This window comes from Eurosta solidaginis, chromosome 5 (genome assembly GCF_040869045.1).
Source record: "Eurosta solidaginis isolate ZX-2024a chromosome 5, ASM4086904v1, whole genome shotgun sequence".
Taxonomy (NCBI): domain Eukaryota; kingdom Metazoa; phylum Arthropoda; class Insecta; order Diptera; family Tephritidae; genus Eurosta; species Eurosta solidaginis.
The window spans coordinates 258781410-258795213 of record NC_090323.1 but is presented as its reverse complement, the minus strand read 5'-3'; the positions used below and the strand labels follow the sequence as shown (position 1 = coordinate 258795213).

Below are 13804 nucleotides of genomic sequence, written 5' to 3'. Positions count from 1 at the left end.
GCCACGAAAAAACAACTGGTACGATGAAGAATGCCGCGTTGCAACCGAAAGAAAAGACGCAGTCTACAGGGCTACGTTAAAAGCGAGCACGACAAGAGGAGTGTGTGAACGCTATCGTGAGTTGAAAAGGGAAGCGAGGCGCCTTTTCAGGAAGAAAAAAGCAGAAGCAGAAAGGCGTGAGTGCGAGGAGCTTGAGCTGCTAGCCACCAGGAATAACGCCCGAAAATTGTACCGAAAAATACGGCGACAGACGGAAGGTTTTAAGACCGGGGCAAACTCCTGTAGGAACGAAAACGGCGACCTTGTAACTGATGTCCAGAGAGTGCTTAGATTATGAAGGGAATACTTCTCTGCTCTCCTAAATGTAAATGGAGGCAGCAATTCACCGCGCAGAGATGAAGAACCCGATCCCGTAATAGATGATGACGGAATATATGTCCCCCCGCCCGATTATGACGAAGTTAGAATAGCAATAACCAGATTGAAAAACAACAAGGCCGTGGGCGCTGATGGATTGCCTGCGGAGCTATTCAAGTACGGCGGCGAGAAGCTGGTAAGGCGCATGCAGCAGCTTCTTAGCAAAATATGGGAGTGCATGCCCGACGGTTGGAATCTAAGTGTTCTTTGCCCAGTCCACAAGAAGGGGGATACTGCAAAATGCACTAACTATCGTGGAATCAGCCTTCTTAATATCACATATAAGGTCCTTTCAAGTGTATTGTGCGAAAGATTGAAGCCCACCGTGAACCGGCGATTGGACCTTATCAGTGCGGCTTCAGACCTGGTAAATCTACCATCGACCAGATTTTCACAATGCGCCAAATCTTGGAAAAAACCCGTGAAAAGATAATCGATACACATCACCACTTCGTCGACTTTAAAGCCGCCTTCGACAGCTCGAAAAGGAGCTGCCTATATGCCGCTATGTCTGAATTTGGTTTCCCCGCAAAACTTATAAGGCTGTGCAAAATGACGTTGAGCAACACCATCAGCTCAGTCAGAATTGGGAAGGACCTCTCCGAGCCGTTCGAAACTAAACAAGGTTTCAGACAGGGTGACCCCCTATCGTGCGATTTCTTTAATTTGATACTGGAGAAAATTATACTAGCTACAGAACTTAACCGCACTGGAACAATATACTATAAAAGCGTGCAATTACTGGCATATGCTGATGACATTGATATCATCGGCCTAAACACCTGCGCAGTTAGTTCTGCTTACTCCAAACTGGAAAAACAAGCAGTAAAGATGGGTTTGATGGTGAATGAGGACAAAACGAAGTACCTGCTGTCATCGAGCAAAGAGTCAGTGCATACGCGTCTTGGCAACCACGCTACTATTGGCAGCCATAATTTCGAAAAAGAAAGACCGTTTATTTGGGAACCAGCATCAGCACTAGCAACAACATCAGCACTGAAATCCAACGAAGAATCAATCTTGCCAATAAATGCTACTTTGGACTAGGTAGGCAATTGAAAAGTAAAGTCCTCTCTCGGCGAACGAAAATCATACTCTACAAGTCACTTATCGTACCCGTCCTGCTATATGGGGCAGAAGTATGGACCATGACAAAAACAGATGAAGCGTCTTTGGGAGTGTTCGAGAGAAAAGTTCTTCGAAAGATTTATGGACCTCTACGCGTTGGCGATGGCGAGTACCGAAGAAGATTTAATGATGAGCTGTACGAGCTATACGCAGACATCAACATAGTCCAGCGAATTAAAACGCAGCGGCTGCGCTCGCTAGGCCATGTTATGCGAATGAAAGATGATGCTCCGGCCAAGAAAGTGTTTCTATCGGGGCCCGCCTATGGAAGCAGAGGGAGAGGGCGGCCCCCACTCCGTTGGAAGGACCAGGTGGAAAACGATTTAAACTCCCTTGGTGTGACCAATTGGCGCCGGTTGGCGGAGCGAAGGAGCGACTGGCGCGCCTTGTTGGACGGCCATAACCGTTTAGACGGTTAAGCGCCAATTAAGTAAGTAAGTAAGTGATGCGTTTTCTGAGAGAAGTATATTTGGTCCAGAAAACGTGAAATAAAACAACATATTTCTCAGCTGAAAATTTTCGGATTTCGTAACTGATGAAATGAAAAAGACTTAAGACAAAAATTTATTCAAAAGAAAATTCACAGAACGAGAACAAGACAGTCTATTAGATTAGTTGATTTGTGGAGGATGTAGAGGAAAAGACAAAATAAATACAAGCATAAATTCATTATGTTATCATAGCAAGTAGCCAACTTTTATTTTTTGTGAGTAATTTATATAAATATTAAATCACAAAAGATTTTATACTGCATATAAACGAATAGAAATCAGTTTTTTGTGTAACTATTTATTATCTATCGGTGCTCTTTGGTGAGCTAGTGACTATGACACTTGTGTTGCATGCAATTTATTTGAAAGCTAAGCCTTAATAATACTCTATGTAGATACCTAAGTAGATTTACATAATTTGTTTCCTTAATTGATATCGGAACATATAATTCGATGTTAACGCATGATCGTATAACTATGGCTTTGAATTTGTTCAAGAACTAAACTGTATGAACAGTGCTGTACACAAAAATAGCAACAACGATTTTTTACGATATTTAACAGTTAAGTATTTACTTTCTTTATTTGTTTTCGTATTTTAGTTACAGATGGAATGGATCCGAAGATACAATTATCTAGGGGTAATTATAGTTTGAGATTCAAAGAACACGTTGAATATATAAATATATAAATAGCAACGAAAGTCAACTTGCTGCGTAGATTGAAGAAAAATATTTCGAAAGCAGGAAAAACTACAATATTTAAAATGATTTTGGTGCCTCATATAAAGTATTGTTCTACACTACTATTGATGGCAAGTGAACAAGCAATATCCAAGTTGCAAAAAATTTAAATAAAGGTATGAGAGCAGTATTGAACAAAAGTCATACTGAACGTGTTCAAAATATGTTAAGAGATTTAGGGTATTTATCGATAGAAAATGAAGTGAGAATAGATGTACTAACTTTGATCTATAGAGTTGAAAATGGCCTATTACCTGAATATTTAGAATCTTTAATTAGAAGAAACTCTGATGTACATCAGTACCTAACTAGACAGGCAAATCAGTTTCACTTGGAGCCTGTACATACAACTAAGGGCTTAAAATCAGTATTTAGTAATGGGCAAGCAATGTATAATGCCGTCGCAGATGAAATAAAAAATGTAAGAATCGTTGGATTGTTTAGGGAATAGATCGGTCTCTGGTTAGATGCTAATGCAATGGCTGATGATTAAAGTGATATAAAATAATATTTAATAAATCTATTTATTTTAGTTATAATTAACTTTAAATTTTATATACAGATGGCTGTTAAACTTAATAAGAAATAATAATTGTATAGAAATTAATTGAATTAGCCGTAGGCTGCTTTTTAATAAATAAATAAATAAAATAAATTTTAGTAAAAACTTGATTGACTTATAACTATGATGAACACTTTCTAACCATGTTCAAGCATTTTTTCGAAAAATTTAATAAACTTGGATGGGTTTAAACATTTTCTTGAATACATCGAAGTTATTACTTATAATTTTCAGGACTCTTTCAGTATGTAGTTTTGGAGTCCAGTCAATAACAAGTTTGAAGTCTCTCAAAATTTGCGTTAATTTTTGGCAATTTTTTCCGAAGGTTACTCAGATTTGACTCTATAGAAAGAAGAAAACCCTAAAAACTCAATACGGTTATTTCGAAATTTTAAACTTTTTACTTTATAGACTAAAATTTACTTTACTACAAAACTTAGTAAAAATTTCGAAATTTGAAAAACATTTCGAACTTCACAATTTTTTTTGAAAACTTTTTTAAGTTTGATGGTTTTTGTTAAGCAATTTAATAAAGTAAAAGAAAAAAGTGATAAATTGTGTTAAAAATTTCAACTTTATTCTCGAGATCACAGCTATATTTGAAAAAAAATCTGTCACAATTTATTAAAGAAACCTAAATCGTTAAGCAGGAAGATCCTTTATAAAGATTTCGTTATTCAGTAACTATTTTGTAGCGATATTTGTTTATCTACGATCAGCTGTGTTGTTAAATAAACGGCAAGTAAATTGGCTGCGTTAAAAATCACGAAATTAATATTTCTGGTAATTGAAGTTAAAAAAGAAAATCGGAACTTTAATTATATACTTTCAAACACGAAAAGCTGCTTCATTTATAAATTAAATGGCATTTGAGTACTTGGCGTTCGTTTTATCACAAGATGAAGAATCACTAAATCCATCGCCAGTAGACAGACACCTTCTTAGAGCAGTAGATAACCATTCCACTTGAATGCAACGGAGTTTCGAAAGCTGTACCGACTAATCCCAGACTTGGCTCATGATATTATTTCTCAACTTGATGGTCAATTAAGGGGTACAACAATAACTGCGATATCAACAGAGAAAAAAATAAATTAATACCGCATTTACTTACCTTTTGTTAAAATAGGCAAAAACTTGCACAAAAATGACTTTTAAAAGCAGTTAGTAGACGAAATTTATTTATTTTTGGCGTTCCTTTTGTGCTTTTCGCATTTTTTAGCTTTCGTTAAGCTGTGCTGCGACCTTTCTACTATTAAAACGAAATTTAAAAGTTATTTATTTCGAGTCGTTAAAACTAAGTTAGTGAATAGTACAATCGATAAGGCAAGCGACAAAATCGTTAATAAAAATCTCGACAAATCGCTTCGTTATAAGTTAGTGAATTCACTACTGGTGTTAATTTTCGTCTAAATGTTATATAAGTATATACTAGCAAACACACTTATATTAATACCAATACAATTAAGCCATGAGAAAATATAATCGCCAACAATGAACATACCTAAATATGTTACACAAATATTTTTTAAACAACCAACAATTGTTGTTGTAAGGGCAGAATTATATTGTGTACATAATATTGTACTATAGGATAATATAAAACCCATAAAACAGCTCATTAAAAATTGTAAAACAAAAAATGGATTTTCCCATTGATTATAGTTGAGCGTCTGCTCAAGATCACCAGTTAAAAAAGTAAAAAGTAAAGCTGGCATAAGCATAAATAATGAATTATAGAACATTAAACCATATTTGCCAATTTCGGATGTATCCAATTTTTTTTTTACATAAACACCATTGGATGCAGTTAGCGCATTAGTTATCATAACAAATGTATATCCTTTCATATTAAACGATAGGTCATCTGAAGCGGCCAACAAGGCACCAGCAATCATAGCGTAAACGCTTATTTGTATAGCAACAGATGGACGAGCCCCAAGTATTTTCATTTCCAGCATCATTGTCATTAGAATTGCGAATCGTCGCAAAGCTGCAAACATAGGTAAACTAAGCTCCTTTGTGCCACCCAAACCAAACATCATGTTTCCAAGAAATATTAATGGTAATGGAAAGATTTTTAAAAATGTATTGCGTTTTAATGGCGGAAATGATACTAAACGTATGCGACGCCCAATACCAAGCACAACAATAGCAGCTGTCAACTGTCCCAGTGAAAGAAATAGAAACGATGGAAACATATATGAAGTTAGAACAGTCTTATTTACAACGGTGATCATGAATGACGATAGACCATAGAAAAGCGCACTTCCAACTTTTTTGTAAAACAACATGCTATCCTCTTTCTGGCGTTGCTCCTTCGTTAGCAGACCGACGTTGCTTCCATTATCGCTGTCATTGGCGAATTCAAGTGAAACTTTATCGCCACTGTTGTGTGTGCCCAGCATCCTAATTAAGTTTAGTGCATTGAAATCAGATTTGTTTGGGATTCTTTTGGTTCCCTTTGAGCGGTTAGTCTTTGGTTAATTAGTTTTACACTCACTCACTGAATTTGCAGTTGTTAAACTTCAATCTATAGCTAATAATTTACTGATTAAACTACTGGACGTAACTTTTTATTTGTATATTTTAGTGCCAACTTATCTATTTTTGCTGCTGTGCAATGTTAACAAAACAGCAATACAAAACCTTTAATGACAATTTTAACTGCTAAATTTTGACTGATCGCACACCTGCCAGCCAAAGGTGATGGAGCTGTGAAATCAAATATTACACAGCACCGAAATAAATAAATATATAACAAATAAAAAACTCGTATTAACTAAAGCTGATAAATAGATTTAACACCAAATATCTTATTCGGCATACCTTTTAATAGCGTTTTTTCAGTAAACTGGAGTTTACAAATATTTATTTGAATTTAATATAAATACTACACTTTTTTTTTTTTGAACTATGAGGCTGCGCACATTCAGCTTAATTTGGGGGAGAGTTATTTTATTTACTCTACAAACCAGGTTATTATATGTATTATTTTATTTGTTTAAAATTCGTTTTGTGCTTCGTTGAAATGGTGACATCAAGAGACAGTTGTGCGTGCTGTCATTTGCTTCCATGTCCACAGTGTTGTATTGCGTTACTTTATTCGGCTTAAATACATTCTTGAGTTCCCTATCATTGGTGGTAGGTTTACATGTTTAATACAAATATACTGTATCGTGTTGAGTTCAATAAGTTGTGTACATATTAAAAAAAAAAATACAAACTAACGTTATTCATGTATGTTTATAACAGTATATATATGTATGTTTATAAATGTATATATACATTTTTTGGTTTTTAAATATAGCATTAATAATATTTGTGTACAATGTAAAAAGGTACTTGTATCAGAAAAGTGGCGATGCATGTGCATGTTAACGATTATATCATTTTTTTTTATAAAAATTTGATTATATTTTTTTTTTATATATACATTTGATTATATTTTTTTTTAACTGTAACTTTACAGGAAATTATTTGGTCCTACTTTTTATTTATTTTTTTTAAATTAAAGTGACTTTGCAAGATTGGCATTATGGATCAAGTTAATTAGCTATCCATAGTATGTATGATTATTTTTTATAAAGAGATCTTTTAAATTATGAAATGTTTCAAAAATGGTGAAGTTTCTGAAAGCGCTGTATCTGCTACATGCAAAGATCAAATGCTGTGGTGTTTCTACCACGTTACAGACATGGCAGTCGTCAGAGATATTTGCTCTATACTTTTGTAAGTACGTCTTGCCGTACGTGTATCCCAGTATCAGTTTGTTCAGTAACTTGGTGTCATAAATTAAATCCACTTAAGTTATGATTACATTTTTGAATATCATGAGAAAATATTTCTTGCAAAAAAACAATAATAATTTTATACTTGTGACTGAAAATATCTACCTGCGCTTTGTTAGCTTTCAGGCTTTGAATATTATACTGCAAGATTTTTACTAGGGCCATAGTCATGATTTAGGTTTGATTTATTTAGCCTCTCGCTCACTTGATTTTTGCATAAGTTTCCTATTAGTTGCACAATCGAGTCATTGTTGTCGATATCAAACTTTTTTACTAGTACCGCGAGCAATCTTTCTATTTCTCCTACCTTAGTCCAATTCTTCTTTTTATATGTTCATTTGCACTCTTAACTTTTCCCTCACCTCTGACGACTTTACTATAGGTGCGTTTGTTGATTACCCTATCATTATTTATGCGTTCTGAGCAATTACTTAATCCTCGAAAGTTGTTATCAATATCCTCCAACAAACTGAAGCTGTTGTTGCTACTAATGGCGCTGTGGTACGACTCAAAAGCATCAACTTTCGAAATCTTTTTCACAGTCATGATATCCAAAATTTGTTTCTCCATATCCCATTTAGGGCAACTCTTAGTGTTCAAAGCACAATGCTCGCCACTACCACACAAAATACATTTGTTTGGTTGTCGACAATCCTTGTCACAACCTTCTTCTTTTCTGCACAAAATACATCTCGATTTAGCCTTGCACCCCAACTGTGTATCTTCTAGCCTACCTCAGTTGTAGCACTGCCTAATCTAAAAACCCTAAATTTCACAAAGTATATATTTATTTCCTCAGGAAGCTCGTGCCCTTCAAACAGTATCTTTACTGTGTATGTCGGAATAAATTTCTCCTTGTTATAGGGATCCCTTCTGGTGATTATTTTTAATTTCTTCGTCCGAGAAGTCTAATGGAATGTTTCTACCACCCCCACTGTCTCACAAACTTTTTTGGGATAAACAGCCTAAGCTTTTCCTCTCTTAATTTCACATTACATACACAATCATTCGCTTTTTTGTAGCTTTCAAAGTATATCTTAAATAACGACCTGCCGATAGATTTAATATTTTTTAAACCAGGAATGTTAAACTTTCTTACCTTTTCGCAAAGGAACAGGCCATTGCTGACCCTCTCATTATTAAACAACATACTGTTTTTTGTGTCCACCTAAAAACAGAAGTCCCCACGGTGACTTTCTGTATAAAACTCACTACGAGTCTCATTTTCAATATTATTAATCCCAGTCGATGCTTTTGCATCATAAGTTTTGCCTTTCAAATAAATTTCTTGTGCGCTGATCGCCACCGCTTCCCTTTCTTTGCACTGATCAGTGCCTTGCATGTTCGCACACTTATGCATATCCACCACATTCAATATCTCAATATTTTTTATTGTAGCATTTGCATTATTGCACACTGTGCCCGTATATTTTTCGTCTGTTACGTTCGTTTGTGCGCTTGTTTCATTTCCACTTTGTTTCCATATTATATTAGAAAAAGTTCCCTTCGGCACAACCATGCCCTGTACCGGGATGAAAGTTCCGTTATTTTTTTCAACTTTAAGTTTTTTGCTTTTCGATCTCTTTCCGGTTTTGCATTACTTCTGTCCCTATTTGTCCGTCTCCTGTAACTAGTTTGTCTATTTCGATTTCTGTAGGTTCTATCTAGGTAATTTACGTCTTTCTTCTCCCTAACCACTGCCTCCGACGCCACGGCGTCGGCCATTTTTTTATGCCTTACCAGGAACACCGATTTCAAAAAACAACTTATCAAAGCGAAAATTTGATAATGCCGTCGTTCCACTCATTATGCTATGCCTTAAACCTTCAAATTTATGAACTTTACAACCACAGCACTATAGGAACAACTTTTACACAATTTTTCAAATAACTTTCAGTCACTTCAAAGACCTACCACCTTTCACAAAAAGAAAAACTCTTCGCAGAAGCCAAATATATCCGAACTGTAGAAGCAATTAACGCCAAATGAAATACTACACTTGCACAAAGCGCAATAGAGCTGGATTTCGATTCGATTCTTAATCGATTTAATCGATCTATTTTTTAGAAATGTAGAATCGATTTTTTTGAAAAAATAGTTCGATTCTTTAGGCATCGAAATTTTTATCACTATATAATTTACGGACGCTTTAGGAAATACGTATTCTGTAATTTTTCTTTTTAAGCTGGAGACATTGGTGCTTTATCGGTAACCGTATCGGTAACCTTTTAATAGCTGATTCGACCAACCTTATGAGAATCAATGCAATCGATTATTGGTGCCGCTAAGGTCGTAACCGTATCGTAGCCAACCAATTGGTTTTTGGTTTACCGTCGTAACGATAAACAGCTGATTACGTTAGGGATACGACTACAGCGATACGACATACGGCACCAATGACTCCCGCTTTATAAATTTAGCTTTATTGTGTTGGTGGCTTCGAGAGAAAGATGAAGAAATTTCTTCGCACTTCTGGCAAGCAATATATTGAGCATAAGTTTATCTATTTTGTGGTATGATATTGTGTTCAGTACGAAATGAAAACTAATTAATACCCCATTTTTAGATTCTAGGTAGCCAATTGAAAGTGACTTTGAAGGGGAATTCATTCTTATAAGTAATCCAAAGATTCCCAGATCTGTTGTCTGGTAGTACTTTAGTCAAATACAGGGCGATTCTGCGAAATGCAAATCGTGCGGAAAAAAATGCAAAACAGGTGAAAATACAACTAATTTTTTAAATCACTTGAAGCGGTCACATCCAACGTTGATGGAAATGTCTTCACCAACAGCTCCTATAGAATCCTTTTTTGAACCTAATGACAACAACATAAGGAAGTCTCAGTCTGTAGATGAGCGAAAAAAAAAGAACTGAATTGTGCTTTGATTAGAATGATTGCCACGGATATGCAACCCTTTAGGATTGTCGAAGATAACCGATTCAGATCTTTTACACAATGCTTGGATCCTCGGTACGTTTTGCCTTCACGAGTAACATTAACAAACACACTTTGAACAAATATATAAAATCAATACTTTTTATGACATAGACAGCAGCAAACACGAAAACAGGAGTGGTAAATTAAATTCCCTATTCCTTTTTATTTTCAATAAGCTAAGAAAATAGTTCCATAAAGTTTTTAAAGTCCGCGGCACAATGACATTTTTCATATAGATCCGTTTAACACAAGCTTATGCATTTCAGTAATATCGCCACAATCAACAAAGATGTTGCGTTTATAAATATTGTTACGAATATTAGCAAAACTAAGAAGTGCTGCCATCTCTAAGCCGATGCTAAGCAGTGACGTGAATTCACATCCATAGATAAATCATTATGTAACTACATAAACGAAACAATAATTGCGTCTACACATATGTACCATGTACGTATACGAGCAGTGGAGAATCAATGCACAAACACATGCATATATCTGAGATACTCCTGAAAGTATGCAATGAGAGAAGCTATAAATTGTGCAATTGTAGTTACAGCTGAGAAGTTTGAGAGCTGATGGACTAGTAGATTCTGGAAGCGCCTAGAAGATGCGAACGTTGAAATCAGAGAGTATAAAAGGCAACAAATGTAGAGGCGCTGGAATTCAGTTTGATTTGAGCTATCAAGCATATTCGATTAAGACGCTATCTAGCGAGCCATAGCAGTATTATTTTGAATAGTAGAGTTTAATTTGAGCTATTAATCAGTTTGGTTGTTAAGCAAGCTAGTTGCAAAGTATACGTGTTATTGTGAACTACTTTAATAAAGGCCATTTTTCCATTATTCAATATTGGAGTTATTTATTCAACAGTTTAGTGATTCGAACTTAGCAGAAGAAGGGCAAATAAGAGGATTTGCAAGTAAATATCGTTACAATTGGTGTCATTAGAGGAATTGTTGAATAAATTCCAGAGGACAACAAGGACATGGCAAAGTTCATTGAATTGAAGATTCAGCAACTAAAGAAGGAGTTGGAGAGCTGTGGATTGAATACAAGCGGCGTTAAACTCGAACTTCAGGCACGGCTACGAGAGGCAATGAAAGCAGAAGGAATTGATGTGGAAGAGTATGTCTTTCATCTTGATGGCGAAGAGACAACAAAAATTGAAGAGAAAAACGAAACATCGCAGACGGTTACCAGCACAGACTTGAACATAATATTGGCTGCAATATCTGCACAAACATCGACAGTAGCATCAATGTCGTCGCAATTGGCATCCCAACTGGAAGCTCAAGAGGCACGTATAACTGAAATGTCATCACAAATATCTACCAACATGTCACAACTGGCATCTCAACTGGAATCCCATGAGAACCGTATAACATCCAAGATGGAAACACAATTGGAAGAACAGAAAACACACATGGCGTCACAAATTGCAGAACAATTAAAAGAACAAGAGGCACGCATAACATTACAGCTCGAGGCACAAGAAGAGCGTATCTCAACAAAGCTGGAGGCACAGGAAACAAAATTCTCATCGCAGCTGGAGGCTGTTAGTGAACGACAAGATAAAGTGGAGGCCGATATGGATGCTTTGAAAGATCGGATTCAGGAGTTACAATTGAACCGTCCAATCACTTCAACGTCTACTCTGAAGGTAAAATCCCCAACGTTTGATGGTTCTGTTCCATTCCAGGTATTTAAGCTCCAATTTGAGAAGACGTCGGCAGCGAACTGGAATGCTGAAGATAAAGTTGCAGCTCTGTTCGTGGCATTGAATGGGCCAGCAGCCGAAATCCTACAGACGATTCCTGAAGAGGGCGAACGGAACTGTTATGAATCATTGATGGGAGCTCTAGAGAAACGATACGGAACTGAGCATAGAAGACAGATATACCAAATGGAGTTGCTGAACCGCTTCCAGAGGCCTGGTGAAACATTGCAAGAGTTTGCGTCGGATATTGAAAGACAGTTTTCAAAGCACGTCGTGTGGAAGTAGAAAGGCCAGAGTTGGTAGACGCAATATTGGAGGCGCTGAAAGGATCGCAAAAGACGAGTGAAAAAGTTATCAAATGCTTCAAATACGGGAAGTCCGGTCACATTGCACGTCATTGCGATCTTCGTCCTAATAGTTCCAACAATGTGGGTGGCCGTAAACGCAAAGCTGGAGGAGATGAGCAAGAGCGAGTAAGAGGTAGAGATCGAGAGCTAGATCCAGCTATTGAATGCCCTGTGATATCTGTGTTGCAAATTGTTAGAAAATCGAGCAGTCTTACCATCAGAGGGAATGTGGATGGTAAAGAACGTGTACTGACGGTAGATACGGGCGCATCTCATTCCTTGATCCGATCTGACTTGGTCAACAGGAGAATAAAACCATTACCTGGAGCAAGGTTGCGTACGGTCACTGGCGAGTATAACCAGGTTCAGGGAGAAGTGATATGTGAAATCTTGATTGGAAAGGTCACGGTTCTACACAAATTCGTTGTGGCGAAGATCGTTGAAGAAGTCATATTGGGAGTGGACTTCTTGGTTGACCATGACATCAAGATCGATATGCAGAGAAGGGTGATGCGCTATGAGAACCAGGATGTACCACTTAACTTCAAGTTGGAGAAAGGGTTCAGTAGTAATCGAGTAATGGTGGAGAAGACTCGACAAAGGCCACGAAAGTCAAAAGGAAAGGTTGATGGATCGAATGGGCCAAATAAAGAGAAATTAAAAGTACCTGCGAGAAAAAGACCGGCATCGACAAACCCTAATGGACGCACTAAAACGACTGAAAGAAATTTTCAGAAAGAATGCAAGGGTGGTTTCAAGCCAGCGCGCACTACTGTTGTGAAACGTCCAGACGATAATGATGATGCAGAGTCAATCTGTCAAGTGCAAGCTCTGCGAAGAAGTTCATTGGCCAAACAACAGAGTGCGAGGGAACGATCAAGAATAATGAGCAGTAAGATGAAACGCAGGTGCAATGAGAACAAAAATTCGGAAGGTTTCTTGGAGGGAGATTTGGTACTGTTATACAACCCTCACCGGCGGAAAGGTGTTCCATCCAAGATTCGGTGCAGTTGGGAAGGCCATACAAAGTTGTGAAGAAGATCAGTGATACCACCTACCTCATACAAACCACTGGGAAACCACGGATTAGAAGAGTGGTAGATCTGGAGATGCTAGCGGCGTTTAGATCGGGAGATTTGTCTGATCGGGACGATCAGACTTAGGTGGAGGGCAGTGTTACGAATATTAGCAAAACTAAGGAGTGTTGCCATCTCTAAGCCGATGATAAGCAGTGACGTGAATTCACATCCATAGATCAATCATTATGTATGTACATAAACGAAACAATAATTGCGTCTACACATATGTACCATGCACGTATACGAGCAGCGGAGAGTCAATGCACGAACACATGCATATATCTGAGATACTCCTGAAAGTATGCAATGAGAGAAGCTATAAATTGTGCAATTGTAGTTACAGCTGAGAAGTTTGAGAGCTGATGGACTAGTAGATTCTGGAAGCGCCTAGAAGATGCGAACGTTGAAATCAGAGAGTATAAAAGGCAACAAATGTAGAGGCGCTGGAATTCAGTTTGATTTGAGCTATCAAGCATTTTCGATTAAGACGCTATCTAGCGAGCCATAGCAGTATTATTTTGAATAGTAGAGTTTCATTTGAGCTATTAATCAATTTGGTTGTTAAGCAAGCTAGTTGCAAAGTGTAAGTGT

At 36.9% G+C, this 13804-nt stretch overlaps 1 protein-coding gene and 1 pseudogene across 8 annotated transcripts in view; both read right to left on the bottom strand.

Annotated features, from left to right (window-relative positions):
• Positions 1-13804, bottom strand: part of Coq4 (Coenzyme Q4) — a 63835-nt gene that overhangs the window by 22260 nt on the left and 27771 nt on the right. Inside the window, exon 1 of one of the 8 annotated variants that reach the window (XM_067790052.1) lies at positions 6171-6321. The exons of the other annotated variants lie outside the window; for them this stretch is intronic. The gene's annotated coding sequence lies outside the window, so the exon portion shown is untranslated. Of the gene's footprint in view, positions 1-6170; positions 6322-13804 lie in introns of those variants that run through there. 8 annotated transcript variants of the gene reach the window in all.
• Positions 4684-5991, bottom strand: LOC137253017 (UDP-sugar transporter UST74c-like; annotated as a pseudogene).